General features: G+C 43.8%; 1 protein-coding gene across 14 annotated transcripts in view; it reads right to left on the reverse strand.

Moving 5' to 3' along the window:
* Positions 1–17,526, reverse strand: part of LOC144936514 (alpha-1,3-mannosyl-glycoprotein 4-beta-N-acetylglucosaminyltransferase C-like) — a 191,260-nt gene that overhangs the window by 29,543 nt on the left and 144,191 nt on the right. For 5 of the 14 annotated variants that reach the window (XM_078863666.1, XM_078863661.1, XM_078863665.1 and 2 more), the window contains one exon: positions 4,016–4,159. The gene's annotated coding sequence lies outside the window, so the exon portion shown is untranslated. Of the gene's footprint in view, positions 1–898; positions 951–3,595; positions 3,757–4,015; positions 4,160–11,097; positions 11,138–17,526 lie in introns of those variants that run through there. The other 9 variants (XM_078863664.1, XM_078863655.1, XM_078863662.1 and 6 more) reach the window with 5 other exon arrangements.

The raw sequence follows: 17,526 nt of genomic DNA on the forward strand, positions 1-17,526 counted from the left end.
GAATTGAAATAGGCTCACCCTTGATTAAATATAGATTTTAGGCGATTGACAACATGACAGTGTCAGCATTACAACTCGCGTGGCCCAGCCGGCACGTGGCTCGCAAGCCCCACAGCGAGCGCGTTCAGCGCCAAGGGCGTCGGTGCACCTATCCGCTCGCACGCACGTGCACGCGGGCCGCTTCGTTTGTTTTTTTTGGGTTATTTTACGAAAATAACTTGCGTCGCTCCGCGCTGCCACGGATTGCGCAAAGGCTCATTTGCCGCGACGCTTAGAGCTGTTGAATGCGGTCACGTATCTCGTATTGAGTGCCCTTGCTAACAAACTAACAAAAAACATATGGTCAATCCAGGCAAACATTCGCTTGATCATCGTGCGAAGGTCGAAACCGGTCCAGAGTTTGCTTGCTGTAAACAAAATTTTGCTCGATGAAACCAAGAGACTGATGGACTGGAACATATTTTATATATATACAGAACAGAGTTCAGCTTATGTTTGCATTACGAATGCACAGACACGCCATCGCACGGCCCCTGCACGTATCAGAACTGCTCAAAGAGTGGGAATTACGTGCGCTGAGGTTTCCTCGTGCTCAGCAATGCTCCGTCCTGACCAACAGACATGTGGCTACATTGAGTGTGCGCCCCCCTTGCAAAGGGAGCGATTGCTGAAAACACAATTCTAGCGACAACGACAGAGCCAAAAACAAATGAGAAAGCCAACCGTGACTGCCCGCGTGCAGAAAAAATAAATTCGCGCGTAGGTTGGCGAGTCACTGTGCATCGCTATTTGGAAGCCTTACCACGCGACTTGTGAGTAAATCAAATGGGTGAGCCATGGGCAGCGAGCGATGGACTGAATCTTAAAAAATCTCTGGTTGTCATGGAAGCGAACTCACACTGCTCGTGCCGCCGCCAGCCAACACGGTATCCCACCGCTGCAGCCAAAGTCTCCCGCGGAAACAGAACACAGAAAGTGAATGATCATTGTACACGCAACCAAAATGAGTACGTCTGTTTGCTGTAATGAACCGCACGCAACATTCGCTGCCGTTAATGAGCCTCGCTCTCCACAATGTATAGCATTTGACGGTGAGCTGCGCGCGATCTTTAGGCAACAGTAGCAGAGAGAGAAATTAGCAAACAGCAGTGGATGTTTTGGTTAACGCCGACTGACAGTGAGCAGCAGCATTGCGAGCGGCACGCAGCAGGAATCAGCTGCCACTTAATAAATTTTGTATAAAAAAAAACACACGACCTTCAAATAATACCTTGAATCACAGTTGCGTAATTCAACATCCACTCCTTGTGATAAGATTTGATTTTCCTTTTTTCTTGTTTGTCTTTGTCCCCAAATTGTATCCCGAGTGTGCTCTCAGTGTCAAGCCATGAGAAAAAGCATCCCGACTCGAAGGTTCCAGATCTCTCTCGCAGTGCCGTGCAACCGTTTGCATCACAAAACGGCTCACGGAACTGGATACCACAGAGCTCTTTCTGAAATTCATTCACATGACCTCTGATCCTTAACTTCCGACTCGCTCTCCGACTAAGAGTAATGCTCGTCTCTCAGCTACGATTTAAATAGAATCCACCTGCACGGCATCAACATTTCCCATATATCTCCTTGCATATGCGCTGTTGCCTTTTCTTCAGCATTTGTTTTCAAGTTATGCCTATAGGCGCCAAGGTGGAGAGATGTTATCTCCCTCCCCTAGTATACAGAAGGTCGAGGTTTCGGCCCCAGATGTTGACGATGCCTGTTGTATATTTGGAGTTCCCTTGTGGTGGTCGTGTGGATTATTCCCTGGGTTCCTTCGGGTTTACCCTCCACATTCAGAAACATGCATCTAGATTATGTGGCTTGCTACTATAAATTACAATGTGTGATGATGATATAAGCCATTTCTATGAGTTATCATCACGTGTGGCCAGGTCGCCACTGAAAAATAGCTAACAGCTCAGTGGGCTTTAGCTGGTAAATAAAATAGCTTGGTTCATGTGAAACACAGCAAATTGATAAATTGGTAACGGTCTGAATAAATGGTATGGTTCGCGACATTTTGAACAGCTGCAGTCAAATAAGCCACCATGTTTCCCCACACCAACAAAATCCGGCTTCACATCGGTTAAAGGGTGCAGTTATGCTGCTCGCATTTTGACATTCTCCGAGCAGATAACACACACTCTCTCTCTCTCTCGAACTGATCTAACAATTTACACATCAATCCAGACGACAGGCCACCTTTTGAGTACAAGGGTCACGGAGTTTAAATGTATAATTATTCACTTGGCTGATGGTTGAAAAACATTAATTATAGTGAATAAGCTGTCACTTTTTGACAGCGTGCATTGCTTTTTTGCTCCTCTGCCATTGGAGTCGTATTTTTTGTTGTCGTTGCTGCTGCACAACATTGTGACTCCCTGGGGGGGGGGGGGGGGAAACCAAATGCACATCACATTTTAGCTCGGGCTTAATATTATATCTTGTAGAACTGCCGCTTTAAATCTTGCACTAATACTCAGTCTGCCGTTCGCTCACTGGCGTAGATTCTTGCGATAGGAACTATGGTAATTGCTAGGTGCAGAGCGACGTGGATATTGGATTGCGCGCTATAAGCTCCTCTGATCCCCGTTAGCTGACTAGCAGCATTCTCTTGCTCGATCATTACGGTGGACAAAAGAAGTTCACAGAAGCGCGGAGTTCATTTAATGCAGATGCAATCATTTGTGGAGTGCACGGCAATGACTATTCTTGGTCGACTTCTTTCTCCTTTCGTCCAAATGGTGAGTATCAAGTCTGGTTCTCTATTCTCACCTGCAATCAACAATTTTCCCGGACTGTGTGCTAATATTACCGTGCATGGCGGTGGTAATGTAATGTCTCCTGAAATGTGTTTCCTGGAGCCTGCTGTGCGCAAACTGTTGAAATTTAAACTTCAGTGTTTGTGCATTTTTTTGGATATTTGTTCACCTTATTCTTCCTCTCGCCTTTTCACTTCCATCACATGAATTCAATCCTTCGCTGCGTGCAACGAAATTCACCCAGAATGTGCCTGGATCTCGCCAGAGCTCGGAAGCTAAGCGGGATTGAGCCTGGCTAGCGTCTATATGGGCGGCAAGCACAGTGCGCTGCAGGTTGTTGTAGGCTGCTACGGTATGTACGTGTGCATGTGTGTGCGTTCCACTTCTTTCGCACCGTACATAGCCAAGCGTGTTAATCGGAGGTGCGGGTGAAGGACAACACGCAGGGATACGTGATAGACACCAGAGGGCAGTTGAACACGAATGCTTTCGCGACCAATATTATCCATAATCGTTTTTTTTGGGGTTAGATCGAAACAAGAGGTTAAAGACCGAAACAGGAGGATTTCTAACTTAATTTGGAGCTTTCGTGACTGCAGGAATTACTCTTTGGTTCTTTCGGTAAAGTCACGTATAAAGATAAAATAATAAATTAAATACTAGCATACGACGTTTCGATTGTAACACAAGCAATCATCATCAGGTATAAATGAAACAGAAACACAAATCTAGTATACTTAGAAATGTAATGTAATACAACAGAGAGTCGGATAACATAACAGCCAACACCCTACCTGGTTGATTACGTTCTTCCTGAGAATGCTAAATTTGAGAGAGAGATAAAACACAGAACCAGAGACATATAGACAGACATATAAGCAGACAGATATCACAGAGATACATAGAGAGAGAACAAACATAGGCACACAGAGAAACCACGCCTCTGTGTCGAGGCCTTAAATAGAGAGAGGGGGCGGGGGCGGAGAGAGAGGGAGGGGTTATGGAAATTAGCATGTCAATGAGTGGCACGGTGAGTGGTACAGTGCAAAAGCTTGAGAGAGGGGGTGGGGGCGGAGAGAGAGGGAGGTGTTAGAGAAATTAGCATGTCAATGAGTAGCACGGTGAGTGGTACGGTGCATAAGCTTGAAAAAATTAGGAGACAGGGAGAGAGAAGGTACACGAACGAGCAGCAGGGCGTGAGTCACTTCTCTCACCTCTGCCAATAGTAGCGGGACCCTGAAGACGCCCTCCTTGCTTCACACGCAGTGGCAATCTTTGTAGTCGTCACGGTGAGCGAGCTGGCAGCGAGCTCCAGCGTGTTCGACTTCACGAGCGCTGGGTCTAGTCACCGGATGGAGCTGTTCGCATCCCAAAAAAAAACATACGGATTCATGATTTGTATCCATAATAGAGGTGTTTGCGTTAGATCGCGTGAATATAAATGTGTCGTTAAACCCGCCGCCACCCGACACGGCCAATGCGTAAGGTTTGTCACGTAAACAAAACAAAACATGCCAATTCCTTACAATATCAGGCTGTCGCCTGATGCTGCTTGTTATAATTACCGGCGAAACATCGTTTCACAGGGCAGTGCAGCAAAACCTATTGTTGTACTGCTCTCTCTATGCTTAAATGTCTATGATCCCTGCATTTACCATTCCGCACTGACCAGCATGGTGCAGTACGGTCAAATAACCCCAAAGCCCGACCCGCACGACATAAGATGGCCCTAATCCAGCAGTGAATTTACAAACCGCCGTGCGTGTTGAGTATTCCTTAAATGAGAGTCCCTGTGATACGTTTTTACCCAGGCTCTTTCATAATTGAATTCGCGCAAAAGCCAAACTTGAAAAAATATTCATCTGTGCATGAAGGGAAAGTTGCCCCTTCAATGCCACACACTTTCTCAGAAATCAATTGTCCCACAGTCTGACAGAGCTCAAATGAACGGAGTGGTGGTCTTGAGGTCCTCTTCCCAGGGACTATGGCCTGGACGTAGATTGACAGCAGCGGTGACGTGATGTTAACTATCTCGCCTGGTAGCATGCAGGAGGTCATGGGTTCGATCTGGACCCTAATGCTTGCATATTTGGAGTTTGCGTGTTCTCCCCGTGGTCGCGTGGATTTCTCTCCAGGTCTTCCGGTTTTTCCCTCAACATTTAGAATCAACATCAGTTAAAAAGATTTGGCTGCTATACATTTCCACAGGTCGCATCAAAAAAATAGATATATATTGTTACGTGGGCCTTACCTGGTAAGATACAAAATATATTTAAAAAAATTAATTTCAGTTAAATTTGTTTACAAAGCAGCGACTGCGGCAGACATGCAATTCAGCTTTGAACATGTTTTTATATTCCCTGAGCCAGCCTTGCCGCTTGAACTTTAACTCCTTGCCTTACTAGCAAGCGGCGGCCTCCACGCTGTTTTCGGACGGCCTCCAGGCAAGATCAACAGAGGCACTCGATCGTAAATACGGCCTTCAGATTTGCATTCAAATTCAGTGAATAGACTTAATGTAGATGCGATCGATGGACACGGTACAATTTCATGCAAAACGAACACCCCGATCACTGCTCTAACTGCATTAGACACGTTTACCATGTGTACATTCGTACCTACAAGCACACAAAGACAAAAGTTGACTGGTCACATCCAAGGCCAGTGTTCAGATTCGTCCTCACAATGTATTTACAAGAGAGTGGCAGAATGCTAAACTGTGAAGAGTCAGAATTAGTTTTTTAATATGAAATAAAAATATAGGCTGGCGGTATATTTCAACAATAAAGTCACGTAGGTAGAAAAAATAATCGATCACGACGTTTCGATCGCAACGCAAGCAATCGTCATCAGGCGGAAGAAAGGACGATTGCTTGTGTTGCGATCGAAACGTCGTGATCGATTATTTTTTCTACCTACGTGACTTTACCGAAAGAACCAAAGACTATGGATTCCTGCAGTCACGAAAACTTCAAATCAAGATATAACTGTGATAATGAGCTCTTGGGTCAGCTTCACTCCTAACCCACACTCTTACTGTAATCCTAACCTTCAATGTACATTGAATGTGACATTTTATAATTTAGCTTAAAGCAAGCTGGGAGAGCTAGTCAGTAGAGTGGGCCTCTCTTAAGGTGCTGTGAAAGATCTGCAGTGGCACTTGGGAAGAAGGCGTTCTCTTCGCAACAACATGAGCAATAGCATCAGCGTTATATAAACGATTACTTTGTTTCCGCGGAGTGCCAACATGTTTTTTTTCTAATATTAACAAGCGAAACAAAACAGAGACACTCGACTAAATAAAAATAAATCTTCATGTTAACACCGTATATTACAAAGTGATGATAAGTGTGAGTGCATTACGTGGCACATGAATATTCCTGTTGCAGCACGATAGCAACCATCAATTTACACTCACTGCCATGTATTAAGGAAGGTATTCTGTGATGCAGTAAGTGGCACCACGCTGCAATACAAAGACAGAGATCACCATACTGCCGAATCAAACTGTAGGGGCGAGTGCTTTTCGCGAACACTTGTGAAGGCCGGCATGGCATACGACAGGGTGGACAGTCAGTCTGGTCGTCTTTGTCTACCCATTGCTGATGTTTACACATTGCACCAGGAAATGGACATTATTTGTAAGGCCGAGTGGACCTAGGGGAGGCCCAGGACTAGTTAAAATATTCGCCACTGTTGTTGGGTCGTGAACTTGAATCGCAATCGGATCGTCGGGTTCGTAGCGGAGTGCGTTAACCACTGCGCCACCGTTCACCGCACAATGAAACACGGACACACACGGACACACAGGACAATTAATAAATACAAAGTTCTCATTCAAATACAGCACGTGAATGTCTGACTCTAAACACAGCATTACCATCAACATGAGCCACTGCCTGGCCACTGCTGGATGAACGCCTCCCCATGTCCATCCTGAATCCCATCTGAATCACACGAACTATTCTCAATACTCCCATCGGTTACACTCTCCGGCGTTGTATCTCCTTTGGCTGCTGTACCTCGTGTGGTGATGGTCTTTTATCGTTCAAATTTTGACACTTCATTGCTGCATATTATTTTTTGACTTCTTTTTTAACATTCGTCAACCTTCGGCGACCCAGTCTCCTCTCGCGAACGGAGGCTCACTCTGCGGCCTCGTTGAGCGCTCACTCACCCTGGTTGAACAAAAAAAAACAATTCGAAACCATTGAACTTGATTCCATCACCAGTCTCGTCCATTGGCTCATCATCGCTTCCAATTAAGTTTTCTACACAAGCTACCCCTCCCCCCCGTTCACTTGACCTCGACGGTCTGTGTGCTGTCTCGGTACGAACTGTATCCGTTCTTTGACACCACGTGTGCCCTTCTCGAGTTTGTCCCATGTGCTTCAAGCCTCAATGTTGCCTTGACCCATAAGTCAGAGCGGGTGAAATGCCCTCGTCTTTCTCGGGCACGATGGCAAACGTTTATTTTCATTCTGAAACTCTGTAAAAAAAAAACAACGTATAACAACTCCCCAACCTGCTCTTGTTCACCTCTATTTTTGTCATAATCTGGAACTTGATCCAGCCTTCGAAAAATTCACCAAGATACGCGTATTCGGCAGCGTTTTCCAGTCGCGTCCCAACAAATGACGTGACAACAACACGGTGCGTTCGTTGTACGAAGAATGGAGCAGCATTGGGCAGAGGACACCCTCTGGGAACTGCGAATATTGTAGTGAAACAAGACAGGGGGTAAGAGTAATGCTGTTTTGTAACACGATCCGAGCCCCACCAGACAGCTATCGAAAGAGTGCCAAACTGACTCTGTCTGACACGCGCATTAAATATTTACCACCCCGCTCACACTTCCAAAAACACAGAGCGCACTGCAGCTAAAACCCATCTAAATCCTTTCATTGGTTGTGCTTCATTTGATCACGTGCCGTTATCACCATAATTACTAGTATTGCTCGTCTTATGTCTTTTCAGTTATTCAGTTTACCGATGCATAACCGGGTTCGAGCAAGTCTCGAGTGTGGCCCAGGGTTAGTCTGTACAGGCTCGTGGATTGATGCTTAGTAATTAAGAAGAATGATGTACATTCTGTAGTCAGCTCCACTGGCACTCAGAGAGGACAGCACGGGAGAGACAGCCTACGATTGATGAAGCGCACGTGTAACATTTATTTTACGCAGCAACGAAACACGGCGCTTTGAAAATAAAAAAAGCTACTAACCACGTTGGGGAACGCGTGTTTTAAAATGCAATTATAATTTTAAGAGCGCCAACGTGGACGCTTATAATATGCTTTTGCAAAGGACGTAATTTTTTTTTACAATTACCGTATGCTCTGGATTACAAGACATGCCTCCCTCCTCCCAACCCCGAGCATCTTATAATCCGGTGCGTGTGCACGTGTGTGTATGTATGCGTTTGACTAGATGGTATTTATTTATTTATTGAGAATATCACGAATGTCATAAAAAGTGCAGCAAATATTAACAAGATCTGGTCATCATAAAAGTAAAACATATCTCCGTTTGTCTTCTTGGTTCTTTCTACGTGACTTTACCGAAAGAACCAAGAAGATTAATCCCTGCAGTCACGAAAGCTTCAAATCGAAATATCTCCGTTTGTACTGAAACGGAGCCCCAACCTAATTGTGGAGTGCTCTTGCCAATAGCAACCCAGCAGTGTTTGTTTAAAAAGCCTCACTCTGAAATTGCTCGCTAAAAACAAATGCCACTTGATAACAATCATCCAAAAGGCCCATAGGCTCGCTAATCTAAAACAATGTTGAGCTTTTTGTGGAGAAAAGGATGAAAGTCAGTATGTTTAAGTATATTAATGGCGAAGTATGCCACCATATATCCTGAAATGTTGTTATACATACTAAACTGTAATTTATATACATGAATGGCACATACAAACGATCTGGATGGTACAGTGGCAAGATTACAATCTCAAAGGTAATTTGTTAAAATGCCTGCTGAAGGTTGTGTTAGGATATTACATTTCCAGGGGTCAAACAAAATTAGTTCTGCTTTCATAGAAAGTCAACTGCACTTGTTTACAAGGAGTCATGTTTGCATAGACCACAATACCTGCAGCCATAATGCAAACAAAAAAAACACAACTCTGATAATATATGCACTGTCCTTGAAGTTGATTGGTCCACACCCGACCAATCAACTTCAAGGACAGTGCATATATTATCAGAGTTGTGTTTTTTTTTGTTTGCATTATGGCTGCAGGTATTGTGGTCTATGAAAACATGACTCCTTGTAAAAAAAGGTGTCAGTGTTGTTGCCAGATAGAAGGGTAAAAAAAATACAAATTATCATATTTTTTACTGGCAAATGAGGTTCCAATGGTGTCAACTGCACTTTTTCCATAGATATACTCGGTTCTAATCATACCAATTTGGATCTTCCAACGTGACGAAGGTCAGAGTGCAAATCTGGCATTGGCGATGTCCTGGGTCAAAATCAAGTGGTTCTCAAATATCGTGAACTGATCCTCTCAGCCCAGTCACCAATGAATACACAAAACAAATTAATCATATTACATTTGGAATTCACTTGCTATGGCTAAATTTGAGCGTTGAAAATAAAACAATACTCGCTATGCCACAAACATTTCCCCTTTAGCAGGATATGAAAGAATATATGACCCCCTCAGTGTGTAGATGGGAAAGGTCACTTAATGGATCTCAGAAGTAGGTCTATGGCATCACATTCCACGGTTCGTTCTCTAGCAAGGGTCGATGCACTCCTTTGCAGTCGTTACACATCGACCCTTCACCCCATGACCTGACGCTGATCGCACAGTGAGTATAAACTTGGGTAAAATACAAACACATTTTACGGAAATTATAATTTTTACCACCGACTAAGCGTAAGGCATTAGCGTCAAGCAATGCTCATTGTACTGATGAGGCACTGGCCTATTGGTTTGGTCATTGGTCTCAGATTTGTAATTTACACATTTTTACAAATGAGAAGAGAGGCGTCGTTCTATGGTTGGCATGGCAGCAACAAAAAAAACCACCTCCGATGAGCACGGTTGGCTACGTACGGTGCGAAAGAAGTTCAGCGTACGTACGTACGCACCGCAAATTCTGGAGAAATTTATGTAACGTCTCGACGGACACGCGTTGCGATGTTTTTTTGTTAAAAACAACTGCAGGAGGGTTTACCGCAATCCAGGGTGGGGCATCTGGCGTATTACCTTAGGCGTCACCCTCCGGAGATGTTATCTATTTTAAATCCCGTGCAAACATTGCGAGCTGCACTAAAGCAAAGGCCCTACAGATATTGTCGTGCCAGAAGCACCACGGTGAGACGTCTCGTTACCTCGCACCATCCAGCATGAATATTTCTGCAAGGCATTTGCTTAGCCGAGCAATTAGAAACGTCTGTCTGCGCCTGCCATTTGTGTGTCTGTGGTACTAGGGAAGGGCTTTACCTCTGATCCCCAGTCTATGCTGATCCTCTGAACACCCCCCTTGTGCCACTGCGTTGTGTCATGGCACCACTGAAACAGGACTCGCAATACCTTAGTCCGTAAATAATCTACTCATCTTCGGTGCACACAAAGGATCCGAGGTTAATAGCTTACATATTAGCAAAAAAAACCACTCAATACCTTGTCAATAACACGGTCTTAAAATAACAATATAAAAGGCAACGTTTTGGGGCAATGGTCCTTCGTCATATGAAGAAGTGTCGCTGTGAAGAAGGAAAATTTACCAAAGCGTCACCTGTTAAATAATTTTCCTTTCAAGGGCACAGTGTCATTGACAGACGTGCCGAGTTTAAAAAAAAAACAATTTGTGCTTGTGCACCACCGCCAGTTTGCATACACGTGGGTACAGTATTGTGCCCAAATAAACTACGAGCATATATAAAGAAACTACTTTGAGAAATACAATTTCAATACATACAACTCCCCTCCCTCCCCCGAAAGAAACATGTCGACTGATTGATTTCATTTCACAGCAGCGAGCAAGGCAATCCAACTGCAAAGCTAAGAATAAAAATTAACATCACGCCGTATTAATTTAGAACTTAATATATTCTTTTCCACGAGTTATCAATGTTGTGCTGGCACAATGCAAGATGTGTTGCCAGCTTGGAAGAGTATGCCAAACACCTTCCAGAGGAGCTCTCTAGAAAATATCCTTCCAAGTTGGGAGGTCTTCCCAGCAGCAGTGGTGTGAGCAAGCGACTGCCGGGATGCATCGTGAACTGTTTCACGGCAGGGCAGGTACATGAATGAGCACCAGTGTGGGAGTGACTTCTCTCACCTCTGCCAATAGTAGCTGGACCCTGAAGACACCCTCCTTGATCCACAATCTTTGTAGTCGATAATTGTTTTTTTACCCTTCTATCTGGCAACAAAACTGACACCTTTTTTACAAGGAGTCATGTTTGCATAGACCACAATACTTGCAGCCATAATGCAAAAAAAAACATAACTCTGATAATATATGCACTGTCCTTGAAGTTGGCGTCATCTGGTCCAACCCATGTGAGACTAGGCTCTAAGGAAAGCTGTCTCGGGTGTGGACCAATCAACTTCAAGTACAGTGCATACATTATCAGAGTCATGTTTTTTGTTTGTATTATGGCTGCAGGTATTGTGGTCTATGCAAACATGACTCCTTGTAAAAAAAAGGTGTCAGTTTTGTTGCCAGATAGAAGGGTAAAAAAACAATTATCATATTTTTTACTGCCAAATGAGGTTCCAATGGTGAATCTTTGTAGTCGTCACGGAGCGGTGAGCGAGCTGGCAGTGAGCTCCAGCGAGCGCTGGGTCTCATCACCGGATGGAGCTTTTCACATCCAAGACTTAAAAATAAAAACCTTAAGGATTCATGATTTTTATCCATAACATTGGTGTTTGGGTTAGATCGCGTGAATATGAATGTGTCATTAAACCCGCCACCACCCGACACAGCCAACTAGTAAGGGGTGTCACGTAAACAGAACATGCCAATTCGTTACTAGTACAGCACACCGGTGTGTTGGAGAGCCAAGCCACAACATTTACAATTCGAGTACGACGTTCCGCCAGTAATTACAACTAGCTTCATCAGGCGATAGCCAGAGTTGTGGAGAAATCTCCTGTTTCGGTCTTAATCCTCATGTTTTGATCTAACCCAAAAACCTATATTAATATTAGTTGCCAAAGCCTGTGTTAAACTTCATGATTTTTGTTCAGAAAAACTTGGAGTTCCAAACAGAATGATATATTTTGTACTGGCCATTTGCCAATCCACTACTGAATGAAGGCCTCCCCACGCCGTGGAAGTCATTGGAGGTTTTCATGACTATACTTCACCACGATAGACAGTGCAAAGTGGGTGAAGGGTGCGGGGGGGGAAGAAGCGGGGCTCTCAGAACCGGTTCATGAATCAGTCACCAAGGTCTGATGCTAGCCGTGGCTGGGAATCTTAACCCCACAGCACATTGGGCTGACATTGCAATGCGCTAACGACTGCGCTACCGCTCCCCCCCCCTTGTGGCATTGGCAGGGAGGAATCGTATAAATTTCGATTTAAAGCTTTCGTGACTGCAGGGATTCATCTTCTTGGTTCTTTCGGTAAAGTCACGTAGAAGGGAAGTAATAAAATAATAAAAATAAAACATAATAAAATAATTATTTTTCACATCCAATTATTTTATTATGTTTTATTTGTATTATTTTATTACTTCCCTTCTACGTGACTTTACCGAAAGAACCAAGAAGAGGAATCGTATACATCAGACGAGAGCACTGGCGCAGCGTGGAAACCCAATACACGATGGCATCCTCCTATGTGAGCTGCACTTTGAGAGCCATTGACCTGTGTCTGGTAAATTACACGGGGCATCTTCTTCAGAGTGCAGCTACCTCAGATTTCCTTCGCTTCACGACGACGTTCGTCTTTTAAAGCGCAGGTTCACGCAATCGTTCTCTACACCGATCCGACGCGCGATGTCTTAGGGTCGTGCCACGCGCGCTGCTCGGCACGATGTCCGACGTTTCGCTCTGTGCCCTGGGAGCATCTTTAGGCGGGGCTGAATATTTTTCGGAACCCGCCAAAACCACTCAAAATCCCACGGACCTCCACGTGACCTCCACTGTCCTTCCCCCGCCCTCTCTAGCTGCTTCCAACTAAGCATCGTTTTGACATCATGTTGGAAAAAAAAATACGGTACAACCCAACAAATATGTTTTTTTCTTTTATGTCTTAGTCGTAATAAGACGGTCAGTGATAAAGGCTGGCCATGGTCTTTTTCATTGTTGTTGTTGTTGGTTTTTATTTATCCGAACCACAACGCTATGGTCTCATGTAACGAAGGCCTTGCTCCTGCGAACACACACACACACTGCTGATGCAACTCACGGGCGGAGAAAAAAAAATATGAAGTAGATACAAACGGCAGCAAACTTGTGGACGACGATTGTCGACGAAGACCTCTTTCTATCAGCGCAAAGTCGAGATAATCGCAGTTGCCATTTAATTTATGCGGTGGAGTGTAATTAACTGCTTTTGAAATGGAAATGAATATGCATTGTGGGATATAGCAGATGGCAAGTGCGGAGACGGAAACTTAATGAGGGCCGTGAGTGTGAGAGAAAAGGTCAGAGTTGAAGAATTCCAAGGGCATTGGAAAACTGCACAAGAGTATATGCACCATAACACTGCTAATAGTACCATGAGCAGCAAAATTATATTGATGGATTTGGCCTCCGTTCTGAAGCACCAATTAAAATCCCCATTTGCAAGACAATAGACTGTCATGCTGGCTGGTATCCAGCATGGTGATAATTGTACTGATTTAAAATAACTTTTTGTTGCTGCATATACACAGTCCTTTATTGAATGTTCACAATGAGAAAAAAAAACACGAAAAGAAAATTGAAATTGATCAGATATATTTTTAATAAGATATTGGATTTTCATATTTGCAGTGTATTGTACATTTGTTTTAAGAGTAAATATTTCTTGTTTCCTGTTTTAAATTGCATTTGTCTGCTTGCAAATTATTTATTTACGTTGCACATTTGTGACCGATTGTGATTTTAATTGCAAATCCGCCATTGCAGATGAATAGGCGAATCTGTATTTGCGCAACATAACTTCGACAAATGAATTGCATTTCACACATCATTCAAAAAAAGAAGTCCAATAAACATGACAGGAAGGTGTAAATCTGTGATCGTACTGTAATATTCAGCTGATAAATTATCCGACGAAAAATATCGCCAAAAAAATCATACATTCATTCTTGTTAACCAAGCATGGCAGTCGAAACAAAGGGCAAACGTTTCTGTAATCAGGTGGGCCAAGAGTGAATGAAGAGGCCACATACTCACGAGAGCCTAGAGGAGCTCACCTGCGGGTCCCTGCAGTGGGGGACTTTCTGCCAGCAATGGTACGAACAAGAAATTGCAGGGTCTGCACCTTTATCTTGTTTGTTTTATTCTTACCAGCAGAGACTGTTGCTAACTGGTTACGTAAAGTCCACACGTTGTTACTGGTTTATAAGAAAATCTTTCACTTGGCGTTCTCTGGTCTCGCACCATTTGAGACGAGGCTCAAAAGAAAGCCGTCTCTGGTGTGGACCAATCAATTTCAAGGACAGTGCATACATTATCAGAGTTGTGTTTTTTGTTTGCATTCCGACCGCAGGTATTGTGGTCAATGCAAACATGACTCCGTGTAAAAAAGGTGTCAGTTTTGTTGCCAGATAAAAGGGTAAAAAAACAATGATCATATTTTTCTACTGGCAAAGGAGGTTCCAATGGAGGAAAATCCTTGTTTAGTATTGATCATAGCTTCACCTGCGAAGCCGTATCTCATTTTCATGATTATTTACCCCTGTAAAGAAATATATTTTTAACGAGTTTATTCATTAAGGTAATTCACAAATTTAGACCACAGTATCACGATGGCAAGATTAGTCTTGTAAAAAAAGGTCACATTGTCATAAACATATTTTCATGTTATAATTTTGCATACATTTGGTAATGATACCCATAATGATGAACAACCTTTTTTTACCAATACATTGCTGAAGATATCCCTCCCCACGCCATATCTTCATGGAGGTTGTTAAACCATACACCATCATGCTGGTCAGTTTGGTGAAAGTCGGGCCCAGAACCGTCTAGATTTTTAGCCGTTGGCTTGGTAATGATCAAAGTCAGTTTGGCAGGTTGATGGCACAATGCACTAACCACTGTGCCACAATCATAATCACAATCATAATCATGATTGTGGAACAGTGGTTGTGGGAGGTTTTATGACCATACCTCACCACACTGGTTCAGCGGAGGTGAGTGAATAGGAGGCCCAGGACTGGTTCGACATCGCTCACGGCTGGGAATTTAACTCAGATAACTCGGTAATGACACTGAAATTATTTATCAGTCATTGACAGGAATCAAACAATAGCCCAAAGGTCGCTTGTAAATTATTGTTATAGAGGTTATACTGCTGAAATATTTCTATTGTAAGCAGGACTTTTTTTTTTCAAAATTATTTTAAAAAATCCAATCCATTGATGGAATAACTTCCACTTTGAAGCAGGTGATATGGTAATTGTCTGCATTAATATCAAATACGCGGAAAGATGAAATGCTGTGGTAACACAATTTAATTTAATCTCTCACAAGTAATGTAACAGTGAAAACTGCTAAGAGAGCCTTACATTATTGGATTTTTTTATTGGCTTTAAAGGTGGTCCAAGGCACCACGAAAGAAACAAAAGCCCCAATCATGCTGCAAAGTGCCCTGCAAAATGCCAATCACTGCTTGCCATTTGGTACCAACAAATATCCTCCTGCCATTGCTCTCCGTTCCGAATTTTCCAAGCATTCCCAAATAAAAGCATCATCTTTATCAGGACCACAAACACTCTAATTATCACAAGTGGTCTTATCATTGCTGCAATCAAAAAAGAGTGCAAGCAGGTGCATTTTCCGTTTCGCTACGATGCCTTTCGTCTGTGTCGGATGTCTTTTGCATGGAATGGTAAAAGGCCGCTCCGCCCAGTGGGGCAGCACAACACCACTGCTCTTTCGTGAAACAAATACTTTAACGTGGGTGAGGCAACATTGACCAATACCGTGGCCCGCCGTGGTGGAGAGCGATGGTGGGATTTGTGAAAGGGTCTGTGATCTCTATGTGAGGATCCGCGAATGCATGCTGTGCTTAGCCACATATCACCGCGGCCTGGTGGGCCTACCAGGCAAGTGGACCTTGGGCCGTGAGGTGCAGTCAGCAAGCACATTTGGTATTTGTGCCATTCTGATAGCAGAGCGGCTATTTCGAACACGCCGAGGTTATTCTTTACAAGCTTTGTAGAACATTTCTAGGGTCGACTGTTCCGTCAAGGTTAGTGCCTCGGGTTGACTGCAGAACTGGATGAGGGTGAGTGAACAACGGTAAGTTCCACCGACAAGGACCCCGTTGAGTGGGCGAGTCATACGGTGAGGGAGTGCATGAGTGAGCAGATGAGCGAGTGAATGGGTGTGTGAGTGGGTGGGTGAGTGGGTGGTTAATGGGTGGTTAAGTGGGTGGGGATGTAGGTGAGTCGATTGGCCGGACGTCGCAATAGTGTGTGGCTGAGTAGGTGAATGGATGGGAATGTAAGTGGGTGCATGATTGAGCAAGTGAGCTAGTGAATGCGTGAGTGGATGTGTGGGTGATTGAGTGAGTGGGTGGTTGGATGAGTGAGGGGTGGGTGTTTAAGTGGGTGAGTGACCGACGAGTGAGTTGGTGAGTGAGTTGGTGAGCGAGTGGGTGAGTGAGTGAGTGGGTGGGTAGGCGAGCATGTGGGTAGGACACCGCTGAACCACGGGGGTTAGACTTTGACGTCCGAGTGCATGTCATGACCAGGTCGTCGTGTGCTTGCCGACCAGAGTTTAGGACGAATGGTACTAGACACGCACATTTCAGCCACACAGGATGGCGCATATTGGTGTGAACACTTGAAGAGGACGTGCAGCCTCTATTCAATCATCTGCTATGCTGGCAGCCAGTGCAGCTGGTCACAGATAGACGCCCTAACTACTGCGAGCTGGTTTTGTGGAGAGGCTATGCTGAGTGTGCGACACAAAGAAGAAAATCCTCTATTCTTCTTTTAGAAAGCTAGGGAATTTGCCAGCAACGTTTAGTATGTTCGTGCCAAGGTTGGCGATCCAGTGTATGTATGTATGTACGTATGTATGTGTGTGTATGTATGTGTGTGTATGTATGTGTATGTATGTGTGTGTATGTATGTGTGTGTGTGTATGTATGTGTGAATGTATGTATGTGTGTATGTATGTATGTATGTGTGTATGTATGTATGTGTGTATGTATGTGTGTATGTATGTATGTGTGTGTGTATGTATGTGTGTGTATGTATGTGTGTGTATGTATGTATGTGTGTATGTATGTGTGTATGTATGTACGTATGTATGTATGTGTGTATGTATGTGTATGTATGTGTGTATTTATGTAGGTATGTATGTGTGTATGTGTGTGTGTGTATGTATGTATGTACGTATGTATGTGTGTGTGTGTATGTATGTGTGTATGTATGTATATATGTGTGTGTGTGTATGTTTGTACGCTGAACTTCTTCAGTAACCGTGCATAGCCAACTGTGCTAATCGGAGATGCGGGGGAAGGGCATCAAACTAAACACAATAAAAAAAAATGAGTTGTTAACCCAGATGATGTAAAAGTGCTTAGCTC

This window comes from Lampetra fluviatilis, chromosome 16 (genome assembly GCF_964198595.1).
Source record: "Lampetra fluviatilis chromosome 16, kcLamFluv1.1, whole genome shotgun sequence".
In the NCBI taxonomy this organism is placed as follows: Eukaryota; Metazoa; Chordata; class Hyperoartia; order Petromyzontiformes; family Petromyzontidae; genus Lampetra; species Lampetra fluviatilis.